This window comes from Coturnix japonica, chromosome 1 (assembly GCF_001577835.2).
Source record: "Coturnix japonica isolate 7356 chromosome 1, Coturnix japonica 2.1, whole genome shotgun sequence".
Classification (NCBI taxonomy): Eukaryota; Metazoa; Chordata; class Aves; order Galliformes; family Phasianidae; genus Coturnix; species Coturnix japonica.
The window spans coordinates 19,485,844-19,502,756 of record NC_029516.1 but is presented as its reverse complement, the minus strand read 5'-3'; the positions used below and the strand labels follow the sequence as shown (position 1 = coordinate 19,502,756).

General features: G+C 39.7%; 1 long non-coding RNA gene across 1 annotated transcript; it reads left to right on the top strand.

Moving 5' to 3' along the window:
* The first annotated feature begins 683 nt into the window (after window positions 1-683).
* Window positions 684-12,687, top strand: LOC116652972. The gene is made up of 3 exons (XR_004306251.1): window positions 684-1,954; window positions 10,585-10,626; window positions 12,594-12,687. It is a non-coding gene; the product is annotated as an uncharacterized LOC116652972 (long non-coding RNA).
* Window positions 12,688-16,913: the final 4,226 nt, after the last annotated feature.

Here is a 16,913-nt window from a genome sequence, read left to right as displayed (position 1 = left end):
CCCTACCTTATCCTTGGGAAGCCAAGAGGAGAGAAGTGCTAGGAGTAGTCTCACAGTGGTCTTGAGACTGCTGGGGCTGGATAAGGTGTGAAGCTGAGACCTAGAAGAGCTGATGGCAGTGACTGCAGACACCACCTGTTTTCTTGCCTCTTCCCACCACTGGGGAATGGAACTAATCAGCAGGCCATGTATCAGCAGTGCTTCACTCTTGAGTCTTTTTATATCTCCTCAGCATAGCAGCTGCACGTGTAAGGTTTGTGAGCCATGTGCAATGAAGGACTGTAGTTTGGTGACCCTTCATCTTGTACAACAGGACTTCTACCACGCTGCGATATTGAAGAGCTAACATGAATTTATAATGTTCTGATAATAGGGATGGTGTCTGGAGTTGTGATTGAGATGTTTTTTGTTGTGGTGGTCATGGTTTGTTTGTTTGTTTTTGGTTGATGTTTTTTTGCTTGTTTGTTTCTGGAGGGGCTTCTCTTACTGAGGGTGGAATTTACATCCTAGTACAATGCATGAAAAAATCTCTCTCCTTTGAGTCAGATAACACAGCTTTTGGTGGGTGATTACCCTGAACTATCACGAATCTAGAAAAGTAAAATATAATTTACAGGACCTTATTTTTCACTAATGACTTTCCATTCACATGTGGCTTTCTTAGCCTTCAGGACTAACCCCAATTGATCTGGATGTTCTCCAGTATCACAGAATTTTACTTTGTTACTGTTTTTAAAGATCTGGTGATGCCCTACAGTATTCTATTTTCTTGTAAGAATTAATTCTTCAGCATGAGCAACAGAAGGTCTTTACAACTTAGACGCAGATTTTTTTTAATCCCCTTCTTAGGGTTTATCTAATAATGAAAAACAATCTAGTATTTTTAATAAAATAGTTTATTTTCATTAAAAGCTTAGACAGAAGTGTCTTAGAATTTGCCATCCGCTGAAGGTGGCACCAGTGTGAGATAATGGTGTTTGAAAGCTCATAATAGAAATATGTCGAAATATTATTTACATTGCTATGAAAACATACATTTATGAAGATTTGTCATCTAAACTTCACAAACTTCACTTCCATCAACAAAAAGAATTCCCAATGATGAAATCATATCACATCAAAGCAGCAATACGAACCATTTACACACACTCCTCCCCTTGCTCCTGTACTGCTTTAAGATGACACAAATTTCCCACAAGTGTTACATCTTCATTATAAATCTACTTGCTCTGCTGAGATGCCATGTTAGAAGGCAATGGTAAGAATTCTGAAGATAAAGAGAGGAAAACAGAAATGTATCACAAAAGAGTAAACATTTTGTTCATAGCTGTACAAATGTGTCTTGTAAACACTGGGTGTAATAAGTAAGGCACGCAATATTTTCCACTCACAACATGTTACCATGCTATAAAACATGCATATGTTTTTCAAAATGGAAGCAGTCCATTTCAAAATATGCTGCTGACTAAATATTTGCAGATAATCCTGTATTTTTGGAGTTAGTTGTCTGATCTCTTCAATAGGCATCTAAGCAGTGTCATCCCACAATAGATGCATAGCATGCAATCAGCCTTATATTCACAGTGGGATACTTCTGCTAATTGCAACAGTTGTAGCTCAGAATAAGGTAGCGGCTTCTCAGTGAGATCTAAACAAATTAAGGTTAAATTTAAATTAATCAATTGGGGGAAAAAAACAACCCTGTCACTTTTATAGTTCATTAGCTATTAACACTAATAGCAGTGTAAAGAAGCTGCCAATTTTCTGGTTATATATTGTATAGGCTATTATCCAGTAAAAGGGAATAGGCTTCAAATGTGACTCAATGGCCTAAGAATCTAACTCAGTTCTTCTCTGTGCTTTCCAGGGCCAGATTCTGTGGTGTGCAGACTTTGTGATGGGCGCAGCCAAGACTGAGATTTGTGGGATCCCTGTGAGGAAGCAGCACGTCCCGGTTGGCTTTGTTTCTTTGTTTTACTGATCTTTGTCATAAGAAAACATGCAAGGGTTTTGATATCTATTAGCTGGGAAAGTGTTCTGGTATTGGCTTTTCTATCCTGAACCATTTTCACACCACCGAAGGAACTTGTTGTCAAGGAAGACAGATGGAATTCAAAATTGTATTGTTTTTTGATTTAAATCCCAAACAGACCACTAATGCTATCATCTTATATTTGTCCATATTAAAGACAAAAGTGGGTCATTACAAGATATCCTTGAATTATATACTCATTTAACTCCTCTTAATGATTAGCTGGGTGACTGGAGCACCTGTTTTGGTTATAAATTATACATAGCAGATCCCTCCCTGCACCAGAGTTAGACTTTTGCACTGGAATTACAGGGATTGTGTCTAAGGTTGTGTTGAAGCACAAAGAAACTTGGCATATAAAACTAGACGTAGGAGAAAACCTTCATTGTTAAAGTCACTGACAGAGACTGTCATCTCTGTGAAATCCAATTGAACTAAATAAGTCTTTGCTCAGTGATTCATTTGTGAAGGGCAGAGATTTAAGCAATTGTTTTTGTTGTGTTTTTTTTTGGGGGGGGGGGGGGGGGGGGAACAGGGGGAGGGAGAGGGACAGGACAGGACTGGTAATTGAAAGCAAATACCTGAAATTCAGTGGGAGGTTTTCAGGAAAACACAAGATTAACAACTTGTTTTTCCCCGTAATTTCATTTTGCATAAGAAATTAATTCTTCCTTACCCCCTAGACACAAACACCCACACGGAAAAAAAAAATGCACATATTCATCCAAACCTGAATTAAAGTACTTTCCTCCTGGGGCTTCATTAATTCCTTTCAAAGGCAGATAACTGTGTCTTGTCACCATCCCAGCCTGAATCCCTGGTTCAGGGACCCTGCTCAGAAGCACTTGGCTTGCAGGACGTCTGCAGCATCAGTGGCTACTCAGAAATAATATCCCAATGGAGACATAGGCTCAAGCTTAGGAAATGCAAGACTCAGTGCAGATCCTGTCCTTGCTATTGGAGTGGTTGCACTGGCTACTTTCAGAACTGTTTTAAGTAGAGCTTGGGAACCCTCTTGGCTCTGAAACTCAGCCATGCTACCTAACTGCTAGTCTGTCACCAACGCCTTCTACCATGTGCCAAACAACTAATTTCAGGGCAAGGCTGGAGACTGTCCCCCATGAGCAATTTGGTTGCAGCCATACTACTTTTATGTCACTATTTAGAAAGTATTTTTCCATACTCATTTTAATGACTCAAATTCCTGGTACTTAATGTCACTGATTCTATCTTGTTATGTTGTCATGGGTCAAACCGCTCACAGCAAAAGAAAATTCAAACTAAACAAGTGGTACAAATACATACATTACGCTCAATAAGTCTGCTCAACAGATATGGAGGATAACTGGAAAGCAATGCTTTTCTGTGCTTTGTGTGACATTAATCTTCCCTAATAAGAAGGCATTCATAGTCTAATTGTCTACCAATGTCCAGAATCCCATTATGGGCAGAAAAAGCATTCGTAGAGTATGATTCATCTCTTCTAAAACTGGTTGCATGAAATGTGCTTTAGTTGTGCTTCAGTTTTGCCTTCTTTATTAATTAATTTACTAACTTGGTGGTTATCAGCTGGTGATACCTGCCTATAGTCATAAGTATTCAAGCTAACTTAGCTAAATAAAGTTGGCCAAAGAACACATTCCTATGGGTTGCTGGAAGGCGCACGACCATGTTACCCAACTCCACCCATATATTATGCATTCCTCAGAAAATAGATGGCATTCAGAAATGCCATGACTAATTATTATCCTTAATATCAATACCCGTTCTTTTCACACTTTTTTCCCCCTCTTTTCTTCCCTCTCAGCTGTGAGACACCCTTTTACATTCCTTTCCTGGTAAAAGTTTCAATAAATGTATCAGCCTTCATGTGCCTCCTTTGCAGGCAAGTCTTTCTGCACAGAGGTGCTGTTCATATTTTCTTTCTGTGCCTGCTGTGTTATAGATCCTGTAAATCACGTTTTCCAAAACGTAGTAATCTCATGGTATGGGATAAACTCTACCTTCTTTCTCAAGAGCTTATTTGCATTGCAGCATTCGTTTTAAAAGTTACAAGATTGATTGATTGATTGATTGATTGATTGATTTTCTGGATTTGTTCATATATTTGTGTGTTCTGTACCCAAAATAGAGTTCTTAGCTTGTATAGAAGGCAAAGGGAACATATATTCACTACTGTTGCATTACTGGTTTTGGAGATGTTCTTCAGTTGTGTGCCTTCTATGACTTGTTTCTGTTGTCAGTGGGGGATGCTTGTGTAAGACGCTTTGCATTGTGTCACGTTGTCTATAGTGCTACACATTCCTTTCCTCCCTGATGTAATACACAACTGTAAAAAGTACTCTGTAATATCTTTGCTGATTGCTTCAGTTTCTAAGATGGAATGTCTGGTGATGTACTGATGCATTTTGTGCATAATTACTTGCTTGTTAATATCTTTCTGCTTCATACGTATATTATTGATGTTAGTGAATATTTCTGTAATCTCTTCTCTTCTGTATTTCTTTTGAGTCTCATCCTCTTGTGGTCTTAGTCATCATCATGTCACATTTACCAGTGAAATAGGTATAACTGGGTTACTCATGTACAGAGCTGCCTCTGTGGGTTCCTGATTTCTCTCATAGAAAACACTTCTTTGTATAAGGTTTCTTTTTCTTGACAAAACAGTAAGACCAAAACAGCATGAACAACCTATCTGGATTATTCCTCTCTGCTTCAGTGAACTTGCCACTTGAGAACCTTGCTCCTCTGATATCTCTATCTTTTTGCCCAATACCATTCAGAAGTGAGCAGCTTCCTGGATTGCCAGCCACTTAGCTGCTTCAGATCCTGCACAGATTAACACCATTAACTCCTTCCACTTAGTTCAGCTTCTTCAGCAGTTTCCGTTCTTTGAAGTCCTTGCAGAACACATTTCTGGCATTATCTTGCACAAAAGCCAGTGTTGGATAATTTATCTCTGCTTGTACATTAGCATCTCAGTGAGGCAGCTTACACTGATGGAGATCCGTGGAGGGATGCACTGGAAGGCCTGGTAACAACCCACAGTTGTAGTAAGCAGGCCTGCACCCTGGCTTGTGCCTGTCTCAGGGCCCCAGCTCCTACACCTTCCACAGGGCCATGTGCTGGGCTTCTGCATTAGCCTTGGAAAACATCAGCTGTTTTCTCACCTGGGAAAAGCAAAACATGCGGGGTGTTGGCCCAAGCCTGGCTTCTGCCACTGTAATTAGCGCAGATGCAGAATGGCATAAAATGTGTATCTTAGAGAACTTAGTCTAGTGCGGCACCCAGATATGAGTGGGGCTACCACAATCAGGGCAAAAATATCCTTGTACAGCAAATGAGCAAAGCAGCCAGAATCATCTAAAATCTAAGCACAGAAACTGTAGTTTTCTAAGTTTCACACCATCAGCTGTGATTACATATTGAGTCCTTGTCACGCACAAGAAGCAACAGTATATGGGTGGGATGCCTGCCCGGAAGAACTCTTTGGCATTGGCATACATGTTTGTTTCATGACTCTAAGTTTAAATAACTTTCAGTGATAAAAATGAGGGGATAAAACATTTAGGTGGAACCACAGTAAAATATGACAGATCATGTATAAAAGGCAAAAGTGGTCGTTGGAATACAAGAGGGGAAAGAGTAATTAAAAGTTTTCTTTTTGGGATTAGTAACTTCTGGTTTAATTGTGAGCTAACAGTAACATGACTAACCTCTATTCAAGAAGGGAAAATTAGGGGATTAACTGAGATAAACATGCCCAGGAAAAACAAATTTGGCTGTTAGACCTCTATCCTAGGGGAGGCACAGCTGCTGACTAAGCCAGTGTAGAACAGAAGTGGAGTCGTGCTGGGACTGGAGTTTGCTGGAGGAGCTCTGCAAGTGGAGGAGCTTTGGGCTGGACTCTAGGTACTCCAAGTGGTGTGGGAAGAAGCTGTGGTGCCAGAAGTTTTCTTTCGCTAAGGAAAAGACAAGCATTGCTTCCAGATGCTATTTCTCACGTCTAATAAAGCTCTGGCTAGTGATGATCACACTGTGCATTTTCCAACCTGTGTAACAAGCCAGAAAGGAGGCTCATGCTCTTTTTGCAGCTTCTTGAATTCCTTCCTTCCTTCCTTCCTTCCTTCCTTCCTTCCTTCCTTCCTTCCTTCCTTCCTTCCTTCCTTCCTTCCTTCCTTCTTCCTCCCTCCTTCCTTCCTTCCTTCCTTCCTTCCTTCCTTCCTTCCTTCCTTCTTCCTTCCTTCCTTCCTTCCTTCCTTCCTTCCTTCCTTCCTTCCTCCTTCCTTCCTCCTTCCTTCCTTCCTTCCTTCCTTCCTTCCTTCCTTCCTTCCTTCCTTCCTTGCTTCCTTCCTTCCTTCCTTCCTTCCTTCCTTCCTTCCTTCCTTCCTTCCTTCCTTCCTTCCTTCCTTCCTTCCTTCCTTCCATTCCTTCCTTCCTTCCTTCCTTCCTTCCTCTCCTTCCTTCCTTTCCTTCCTTCCTTCCTTCCCTTCCTTCCTTCCTTCCTTCCTTCCTTCTCTTCCTTCCTTCCTTCCTTCCTTCCTTCCTCCTTCCTTCCTTCCTTTCCTTCCTTCCTTCCTTCCTTCCTTCCTTCCTTCCTTCCTTCCTTCCTTCCTTCCTCCCTTCCTCCCTTCCTCCCTTCCTTCCCTTCCTTCCCTTCCTCCTTTCCTTCCTTCCTTCCTTCCCTTCCTTGCCTTCTTAAACACCATAAACATCATGTAGTAATTCAGTGACAGAAATTTGCAGGGAAGAAATTTTAGCACTGCACTGGAGTTAGTGAGTTTTCTTCCTGGATTTTGGATGACAAAATTATAGAGCAAGAACATGAAATCAAATAAAAAAATGGCTTTTGTTTGTTTGTTTGTTTCAGTAGTTAGCTGTAATATGTGATGAGGCAGAAATGATTAAAGACTTGTTTAAAACAGTAACTGTATTTCCATGAAAAGTGCTTCCATGTTTTCTGTATTGGACTTCCTTCCATGCTGTTCTTCTAGGGAGGAAGGCCAGCCTATGAGATGAATTAACCTGAGCAGCTGAGTTCAGGTCCTGGCCCAAGAACCCTAGCTACTTGAAATGTTCATATCTTCAAAGAGAGGGTTTTGACTGCAAGCTTACATTTCAAATGGAGCTAAGATTGTGTGAAAATCTTCCCGTTGGAAACCAGGGCTGGGCAAGTGGTTTGCTTTCTCACAGAAGAAACTGTGGAAATTAATGCTGAAAGATACTTTTGACATAGGAAATCAGTTAGATCATAGGTAGGTAAGCTGGAGCTAGATGAACAGATTGAATTGTATAATCCCTTAACATCAGTGACCAATAGAGTTCTTTAGAAGCCAACTAAGGACTGTGCTGTGAACAGTTTAAAACTTGAGGGCAGGTGGCAGAAGAGGTGGGGAGCTACTGGATGAAGCTTTTCCAAAGGAGTCCTCTTTGCTGTAAGCTGAGTTACCCACTGTGACATCTGGCAGCCTAGTCATGGCAGTAGGCAGCTCCAGCTGTGCTGAGTACCTGCACATGTAAGCGACTGCCCAGGGGCACAGGCCAGCTCTGTAGTAGACACAAAGTAGCTGTCATATATCTGGGAAAAGTCTGCCTAGCTTTGCACAGAGCAGCTGATTTAGACCTGCCCAGTAACAGCAACATATTCTAATCATTTTGCATACATGAAGCTTTGTATAGAAGGTTCGTTGTAGACTCTACTCATACAAATTCTATTGAAAATAAATGCAGTCTGTAGCAGAAGACTCTTGGGTTGCCTTCTGTCTTAGAAACCCTTAACTGATGTCCTAATTTTGGATGAGGATATGCACAGGACTCTGATCTGTCCCTGCCTTTCTATCCTCTTCTGGTCAGGACTCCCCCAGTCCTTCCCAGTCCCAGTGCTGCACTGTACTCTCTGTTTTGCTGGAAGAAATGGGGCAGATTTCACTACACACAGCTACAATGCTAGTTTGCACCTGTAGAACCACAACAGATAGTTGTGTGCATAGTTTGTGTCACTGCTGTATCCAGGAGGCTTAATCACGAACCTGGGTGAGGGAGGGTAACCCCCCAGGCAGCTACCATGCAGACACAGGACTGGGCTCTGCCTTACATGGTTTATTGCTGGGAGATGAGATGAGAAACAATAAATGGATATTTACTCTAATCTGATATCATCCTGTACTTAATCTGTTGTTATCTGGTACAGTGTACAGGAAGCTGAATGTTGTCTAAAGCCCGTGAAATCTCCAAGAATTGGACAACTACTTAAACTACATTTTTGTTTGTTTACACTTCTACTGCCTACATATAACATACAAGTAAAGTTTATCAAAGTTGTTTTTATAGTAGTTAATCTATTGAGAATTGCTCATCAGATATTACTATTGAAAAGCAACAGACAGTATAGAGTATGAGTCAAAATTAATATTCAGCCCTTAAAAACTTGCCTTTTATTTTGTGATAATCTGTATGAGTGCCCTTAAATTTTAAGATAAGCAAATGACGAGTTTCAAAGACAGGGACAGAAACAAAGTTCTCTTTAAAATTCATGATTCATCCATATTCAGGAGCCTACTTTATAACAATATGATAACACAACCTTCACTGAATGGAGATACACTCTAAGCAAAGAAGAAAAGCAAGTAGCTCAAATGACTGTGTGGTCATGGTCAAATATAAGAGACAAAGCCACCGCAACAAATTCACTGTATTCCTTATAAAACAACAACAAAACAACAACAAACCTCCAGATTTTTAAGAAAAGAAATGTGCTCAGAAAGAAAAGCACGCATTTGTCTTGATTATTTCTTTGTAATCCAGCATCTCTTTTGTTAGAGGATTGTTTGAAGTTGGGAAAAAAAAAAATTTGGTGCCATCAAGTGGAAATACTCTGCATTGCTGAGAAGAGCTGCTGAAAAGACAGCGCAGGGATCTCACTAGATGCAGGAGCAATATATCAAGTTGTACTGGAAATAGTTTTTTTCCTAATTGCTTCTGTAATAATTTGCTGTCATTAAGTTGGCAAGAAATCTCGCCTGTTGACATATTTTAGGAAGTAACATCCTTCCCTGTCACAGAAGGCAAAAATCTTGTGGGTTTTTGGCAAATTACACAGATGTCTGTCATTGTGTAAAGATTATTCCTTTCTGACTCCCCTCCCTACAATTCACATTCCTTTCCAGTTCTAAGTTTCTCATAGCAAATGCTTCTAGACAGGGTCACCTCACTCTTGCACGTCTCCCTACAGCAGCTGAAGCAGAACATCTGGGTTTCACCTTTGTCCTGGGAGATCCTTACGTTTGGACAGAGCTCGGTGGAGTATGGTGCACCTTGGAGACGGTGACTCTCCCTGCTGACACAGCAGCTCACTTGCTGGCTGCCTATCCAATCCCCCAGCTTTGTCTGAGGGAGGAATTGCATGGGATAAACCTCATCCTGCCAGAAAGGACAGTTGCCTTAGAGACAGTCTCTCATGATTTTAAGTCCTGTGCCCCTTAAAATACACATCTGCTACTGTCTTGAGGTTTGTTTTTCAATATAAACATGCCTTGGTCAACCTAAACTTTTCAGGACTTTGAGTTATTTTTACTGAGTTTTACCATGATTATCCCAAGTTTCAAAAACAGATATTTATCACTTTATAGAATTACATTAAAAGCAGTTATGTAGAAGATGAATTGGATTTATTTTGAAATACTGGTAATAGCTCAAAATAAAAGAAGCATTTTCATTATTGCTGAACTGAAATTCCTCAGTTTGAATGGAAATATCCAGATGTTTGAATTCCCTTGTTAAGTGCAATATTGAAAACAATCGCCGCTTCAAACACTTCTAATTAATTCTAATCTCCGGCAAAGTTCTCTCCTGAAGCTTTATGACATGCAGTCAGATTTAGACCAAAATACTGTATATTACCCTGCTCTGGGAAATAACCAGGAACCTATGAAAAACTCTAGTGAATAGATGCTGTGTTTTTATCCCCTTAGGAGCACAGTGAAAGGTATGATATCTGTTGGGTTGCTTTTTGTTTATTTGTTTGTTTTTTATTTCTTGGAGATCTTCAAGGATGCTGTAAATTTATAAACTATTCTGCATGAAGCCTAGAAACTAAGTGACAACTCTGCATCATGATGCTCTGTATGCATTCCTGGCACACTCCTGTGCCTCCTGCCACAGCCTGCACTGTCTCCCTGTGGCAATGGGAAGAGGGATGCTTGGGATTGTTTGTCTTGGTCCTGATCTGGGACATTAGGCAAAGGTCATTCTCAGGGGGTGGGATCATGTGTACACACTTTCATGGTTGTAGAAGCTCGCTGCATTGCAAAGTGGTGAAAAGGATATAACTGTAACTGAGAACTGGACCCCCCGGATCTCAAGGCAACAGAATGACTGCAATTGAAATAGTAATTTGCTTATGCTTTTTCAAGTCTTGTAGCCAGAGGAGAGACTGAGTGTAATACAAAGATGCATATTTTAGGAAAAAGTGCAGATGAGAGATGGCCAAATGCTTCAAGGTTCTCACATGAGATATATTTAACTATGTATTTATCATGTATCTTTGCTTCCAGTGCCCTGCCTCTTGAATCTCTAAGGATTTTGCTGTGAGGAAAGTGAGTAGCAGTTTTTTTGTGCATATGGAAACTAACATGTAAAGTGTCAGACCTTGCATCAGAAAAACAGTGTGCTCTTGCTAAAAGGAACAGTTTGTTATTTAGTTATTTGGAAATGTGATTTGATTTCTAATATTTGAGAGAGAGAAAATGTTTCTATAATTAATTTGAGTACAGGTATTTTCTTACTTTGTTACTTTGATCAGCAACAAATTGAATTGCATCATCTGCCTTGATTTTGATAGCTTATTAAAATCTCTTTTAGTAGACAAAGAATTCTCTTTTAAGTCAGTTAATACGCACTGCTGATCCCTTCTTGATGTTCCTGACTGCTGGACCCCTCCTTGTATTTTGCTGGATAGTGTGAGAGCCATTAGCAATTGGAACTCTGCATCAATGTTAAAGCAATACCTTGGTTCAAAGACTTTATTATTGCTTACATGATATTTAAGTTGTGACCTAAAGACAGCATTATTTAATTAACTATAATATTCTGCTTCTCAATGATAAAATTATAAACATATTAATTTTCAGATTAAAAATGTACTCTGGATCAGACTATTTATATCATTGTTTAGAATTGCTATTTCTATTTTATGTGTTCTTTCTGTCCAGTAATTGAAATCAAGGCAATGGTTTAGTGGTAGACTTTTGTTGCTATGGAACAATTCATTATCTTATGATATGGGATGCGCAGAGCAGAGACAAAATGATTGGATTTTATAAACATGATATGAAGCTTTTAATCCTTACACTCTTACTGAACAATTTATGTGGCACACTGATTTCCAATACACTTTTTATACTCCAGTGTGTGTGTTCTGGATGTATTTTAATGCTTTCATGAAGATGAAGACATAGGGCATGAGTGCATATACATATGTATGTGCATATATGGATTTAAAATGTGTTCACGTATATGTGGTGGCTGTATGATTTCTCACATTGTGCTTTTAGACATACCAGAATTTAATTTTAAATACTGCCTATTACATAGAAAGATAATGTGCCTTGCTTATATGATGTTTAATGGGTTATGTATGGGGTACGAAAGTACTTTTAAAAGGGTAGCAAGAAAGAATCATTTTATGTGCCAGGTGCCTAGGTGAATTCTTGGGTAGATGGAATTGGCTAGAAGGATAAGAAACCTGTGTAGAAAGAAGAAGAGATTAGTATTACTTCTTTATTTGTTTATGTCAGTGCCTACCTCAGCTTGAAAATATCTCTGGGAAATAAAAACAGGCTTTAGGGCAGTGCAAGGAGGAAGCAGTAGAATGATGGGGATAAGATCTCTCTGGGGAAAACACTGAGAGCCTTTAGGGGATAATGGAGGAGCTATTCATCAGAAGGATGGGCCCATTCCTGGAGAAGGTGTGTGATCTGAAATGGAACTTGCATTCCAGCTGCTGTATCGTGGAGACGCCAGCTTGGTTGTTAGAGTTAGGGTACTGATTAGGCCGTGGTTGGACTTGGTGATCTTCAAGGTCTTTTCCAACCTGGGTAATTCTATGATTCTATGATTCTAATAAACTTAGTCTTTGTTATTTACAATTTTTACTCTTATAACTTATTTTCAGTATTGTGAGGGATTGATGTTTACAAGGAAAGGGGAGAAATCTGTGAAACAAAACCAATTTTGTTAGCAAAAATATTTTTTCTAACTGTTAATGTCATGAAAGTTGAAATTATTTATATTTGAATCAAATTTTGTTGCACATTTAATCTCTTACTGCTTCTAGAAAATGAGTGGGTGCAATAGAATGCTGTTAGTGTGGAGATTTGTCCTCTATAATTTTAACACGAAGGTGATTCCAGTAAATGCATTATAATCCTAATCTGCCCATGACAAGGGGACTAAAACTCCCTGCAGTTCCTTTACTCCTTTGGTTCTTTTCATAAACAGGAGGGAGAGGTATGAATGAGGATGATATTTTCACCATTTTTAGGTCTATCTTTTCCTTTTTTAGTAGGTCAGTTCTGCTGGACTATATGGACCCTAGAGAAAAGAAAGACAGCAAAGAAGAAATTCCCAAGACAAATATGTCACTCCTTAAAGAAGCACTAATAATAGAACTATATGTTGTGAAACTGCAATTATCATGCTTACAAAGCAGGTCTGTTTTCTCACTCCTCCTTCACAACGCTAGAGCTGAAGATCAGAATGACATAAACTTGATATTTACCTCTTCTGCAGTGAGGGTCGGGTAGCAGATGCTGGAGATGACATTTTGACCACAAGAAGAGAATTGTCATCAGAGGCTGAGCCTCCCTGCTGGAGATGCGAGCATCTGCCTGCACAGAAGTTAGTAAAACCTGAGAAAACATTGTTTAATTAGATATGAGTCTTTGTAACCAAGCTATGCTTCCTACTGACCTTTGCAGGAATAAACCACATGTTACATTTAGAGAATCAGTTTTCACTTTAAACAACCATAGACGACCATAAACAAATGTTGCTGGTAGGCCAAAATGCGATTCTCACATTACAGCAAAGCTGCACTTCCAAAAGTGAGGGGAGGTGTGAAAGGAGTGCCCTCTTCCCTTTAGGACCTGAAGGTGTGCTTAATTACATGCAATGGATAATATCTTTTTTGAATTTAAAGTGCTTTTGGTCTTGAAGAATTTTGATCAAAATAAAGGAAAATCTGGTGATAAGTGGATCCTAAACTCCACTTTCAGATAACGTACAGCCTATATACAGTAAACCTCATTGTTTATATATGATACAAACTTACATATGGGTGGGCTCATGATAAAACATAGTGGGAACCATTTATTATACATGGACACACTGTATTAAGTGATTTGCACATTCAAATTATATAGCTGAGGTCACTATCAGCTTCACTAAGCACAGGCTGACAACCACAATAGTATTATTTACATGTATAAACAGGAAAACATTTACACCCTGGTATTTTTCTTTCAGGACTCAGGAAAAAAAGGAAGCACATATAGCTCATGATTTGCCTCTTCATCCTTAATTTCCTTTTTAGTTTTTTTCTTTCAGTGTACCATACAACTAAGGAATACAAAAAAAGCTCATTAGATCACGTCCTGACTTTTACCCTTAGCTTCTTGTGATGTGAGAATTTCCTTTCCTATCTAACCATAGTCAGGTTGCACCTGAGCCACTGAACATAACCCAAAACTTGATTTTATTGAAGAGTAATTTCTGCATTTCAGTTTGCACACAAACTGTGTCAAATTAGATCCTCCTTCAAACAAATGTTTCAACTAATCTTTTCCACGAATTGTCTTGTTGTGACATTCAGAAATCAGAGGATATTTGAGAGCAGGCTGCCCCTTGAGTGTACTGTTCCCGTGATCACATGCAGGAACGTGTTGGAGAGTTAAATTAGGGATAGCTCGTTGTTATTTCTGTGTACAGTTTTAGTTCCACCCTGTGCTTCAGGACCTGCTCCAACAGGTACTTAATGGTGACTCTGAACCCTGGGACAATGAGGCAACAGTCTAAGATGAATTCTCATCTTCTTCATCAGCAGTAGTGGCTTATGCAGATATCTCCTTTGCCTCCCACCTCTGTCCCTGCGCACACCCTCAAGTTGTTTAGGGTGCTCCCTGCTGCAAATATGAAAAGTAACCTCATTAAGAAACTAGATTCTTTTATCTCTTTTCTATCTTTTTTTCCCTAGCCAGTTCAGTTCTGTTTCACCACATAACCAGAATTGGCTGTTCCAGCCTCGACCCTGTCAGTATGTTACATACTTCTCACCATTTTCACAGCTTTGCTGAAAGCCTGTTTGAATCACATCTGATTTAAAAGATCCATAAAGAATTAAAGTTTGGATTAAAAAGAAAAAAAAGAAAAAAGAAGTCAACAAGTCCTGAATTGCTGTTTCATTGTTGATCTGAATGTGAATCAGGAGCCAAAACATAATTTTTGTGTCAGTTCTCCCAGTTTTGAGAAGGGAACAGTACACATTCTCATGCTGCCAAGCTGATAAAGGCAGTGTTACAAAACAGAAAGTGCTAAGTAAGTAGAGAAGGCTATTGTTTTTCGTTGCAGCTTTTTTTCCTGTAGGTCAGCACTTTCCGACAGAGGCCAACTGCTCCTGGAGGAGATAAGACTGGGACAGCCATTATTTGCTGCAGGAGCTTCAGAAGCAAGGTTGTGCTTTTAACGCAGCTACGGCATAATGGCCTTAATGGCCTCTTTATGCACTAACCCCTGATAATTTCAAAAGAAGGCTCAGGTTTTGCTTTTATTCACACTGTGGATCTATACTTAGTGGAGGATTGTTATTGACTTGAAAGTCCTGTTCACGTGAGTGTTGGTAAGTCTAATTAACAGACTCGATGAAAATTCTTATGGAAGCATATTTCTGACAGAATTGTTTTAGCTGAGTGGCTGCAGCTTCTTGCAGCAAACCTAATACCTGTCTGCTAGCATCCAGTTCACTAATCTGACATTGCAGGCTCTAAGTTCACTTGCCCATCAATCTAAAAAGATTTATGTGAGGGCTTTGGAATCAAGAGAGTGACTTAAAAGGGCTCCTCAGTTTGAAGCAGCAGTCTGAGTACACGCTGCACATGCAAAAGTATTAACTTTTATGGTGAATATGGACACGTGACACTACTGTGAATTCTAGTAGCTACAGATGAGACCAGTTATGACCTCAGGAGTTACTAAAAGTAGAAGGTCTTTCTTCAGGGGTGCTGTAAGCCTTGAGAGATGGCAATTTCCCCTCTGAGGCAATAGGAATTTAAATATATTCTCTACGTGATTGTAAAGAACACAACACCCTGCGCTGTTCAGTGATGTCTAGTACTCTGCTGTGAGGTCAGTATTCACAGTGGCAGTCAACAGCCACTGCAGGTAGTGGCTTTTGAAGAAAAGGTCATGTTTTTCAATAGCCTCATTCTGACTGAAAGCCTGAAAGCTTCTTGGAACTTCTATATCTCTGCAGTATAACATCAGAATTAAATGGGAAACAGAGTTTGACATATAGATACACAGTCTGCAAAAATCTCATCAGGATGCCAATTCCCCTGTTCACTTGAGACCCAGGCAGAAATCCTAGCCCAGCAGAAGTTGGTTTGAGTTTTTCATTGACTTCAATGGATTCAAGATTTATCCATGACTCTCTAAGAATAAAATCTCTGAAGTCCACCTCTCTCTAGGTGCTCTGGGAGTTTATTGTTACCATAATGGAAGTCAGCACTCCCCCCACAGTGCTGAGGAAAAAGGGTTCCAGCTGGGTAAGAGTCAGACCTGATAATTAGGGATTGTCAGACAGATGGAATCGTGGTCAAAATGAAACAGGAGGTATTTATTACAGAAAGCAGCCTCAGTTACACACTGACTTGTTTCATAAAGCCTGAATTCCAGATCTGTTTTATTCTTTTTAAGCAATTCTGCCTTCCCTGTCTGGATACAGCGGTGGGATTCATCTCACCTGTCATTACAGCATCATAGTGTCAGTCCATGCTTGTCACCTGGGTTGCATTTTCCTTTGTGGAGCACATTAGGCACTTCTGGAGTACAGTTCACCTGGCCGGTTTTAGATAAAGGAAGAGGCTAAATGCCTTCTTTAAAGTCAGGTGGCAATAAAATATCCATTCAGAGTGGCAGGGAATCTGTAGCAGAATTCATTTCTCCTGGAGGCATTTTGGCAGATCTCATTCAAGTCCATACTTGTGCTACAGTTCAAGTCACCCTGATGACCAGAGTTGTTCCAGCCTGGAACTTTGTTTCCTTAGAACATAGATCTGAAAAGGATCAGAAAACCAAAGTGTAGAAAAGCCAACAATTTCATAGGATAAAAAGAATGCCTTGACCCCAAATGAAGAGGCTTATGTAGATTTTTAGCATTTTTAGCTTAAAAAAAAATGGTTTTAGTCACTTAAAACAAATCTTTTTTGCTTCTATATGTTGTTCCTGCTGACCTCACTGGGGCTTCAGAGTTGCTAATATCCAAGCCACATCCTCAAATTAGCAATCAACCTACCTTTCTTATCTACAGGAGCTAATCCACTGTGTACCTTGAGATCATTTAATGACTCCATAAAGGACAGTGGAGACTTGTAATACAAGTTTTATTACCATTACTCTCAGTAGTGACTCAGATATGTAAGTAGCTACTTTCACAAGTGCAAAATCCTGAAAGGGGCCCAGGCTATAACCTTCAATTTTCTATTGCTTACACTACAGGTGGGTTCCTTAAAGTCAATATTTTGAATACACGGAGCACTTCAGAACAGCTGTTGGCTCCCCAGACGAGTTCTCTAAGCATGTGGCTGTTGGCCAGACAAGAGTATGGGGA